The following is a 1,416-nucleotide window of genomic DNA, read 5'->3' on the forward strand; positions in this document are numbered from 1 at the left end:
TCCAACAGCAGGAAGCAGTATCATGACTATGCATCTCCTAAACCATAAGCTGGTCAAGAGCAGACCCACATGCTATTCACTTGTGATTTCCTGGGAGCTTAGCACAGTGTCTGGAATGAGGTAAATGCTTAATAAATGTTCAGTGGTTGAAAGAAATAATTAAGAATGAATGAAATGAAAGACATGTTCCTTTCTTATTCGTTATTTTTTCCATGGATGTTGCTGTGAACAAAAAGAAAGAGTACTGAGTTGGCCATCAGAAACCTGAGTTTGAAATCCCATTTAGCTCCATAAAGCTATTTGAACTGGTCACCTTCTTTAACTTCCTTTAGCACTGGTTTCCCCTCATGAAAGTAGTGGCTATAAAGCACTGTGGAGAAAGCACTAGATTGCCAGGTAGGTTTGAACCACAAGATTGGCAGTTCGAACTCACCAGTTACTCCTCGGAAACCCTATACAGGGTCACTATGATTCAGAACTGATTTGATGGCACTTAACAACAACACTTCGTTTTGAAGGGAGGCTGGGAGGAGAAAAGGAAAAAGATGAGGAAAAGTTAAGAAAAAATAAATCACCTATAGAAAATGCACAGTGAGCAAATAATTCAGTATGTATTTGTGGAATCAGCTGAATCAACAAAATCTAGACCCAAACATATCAAACTAAATATGCTAACGTTGTCATTTCTAATTCTTTTTACATTTTTCACCAATTAGTTGTCCTTAATAGATTTTGGAAGGGAGGAGAAGTTCAAGGGAGAAGCTCAACAGCATCAAAACTATAAACACAAGGCAAGAGATCTTAAGTATAGAAATTACAGTGAATGGGGACAAGAGAAAGCATTTCTTGGAAGAGCAGCAGGTGAAAAGCTTGCTGAGAGATTCAGTCAACAGAGAAGCAGAATGCTTGAATTAGGAATGAATGCCTCTAAGAGGCTGAGAATACATTTGAATGGTAAAATTGTTTAAATTTGAATTCAAATCTGAATGGTGAAACTAGGGCAATAGTTTTGGTGAAAACATTTGAAAAATCTCAAAGAGGAAAAGTACAAAGGGTTCTGCCATTACAGCATAAGGCAATTGTGTTTGTACAAAGGTGATTTCACCTTTAGGAATTAAAACAAAAATGTAAGATTGTATAGAAGGTCTGAATATCCATTTAATTCTTTAGGGACCAATTCCAGTCAGCTCATTAATAGACAAAATTTAAACTATAAGCCCTGGTACTGCAACAATTAAGTGCTTGGCTGTTAACTGAAAGATTGGCATTTGGAAACCCACCCCCCCAAGCCCTCCAGGGGACAAAGCCATGGTGACCTGCTCCGATAATGATTGTTGTTAAGTGGCATTGAGTAGATTCTGATTCTGACACATAGTGATCCTGTATAGGGTTTTCCAAGGAGCAGCTGGTGAGCTT

The sequence above is a fragment of the Chrysochloris asiatica genome, unplaced genomic scaffold, assembly GCF_000296735.1.
Source record: "Chrysochloris asiatica unplaced genomic scaffold, ChrAsi1.0 scaffold00160, whole genome shotgun sequence".
In the NCBI taxonomy this organism is placed as follows: domain Eukaryota; kingdom Metazoa; phylum Chordata; class Mammalia; order Afrosoricida; family Chrysochloridae; genus Chrysochloris; species Chrysochloris asiatica.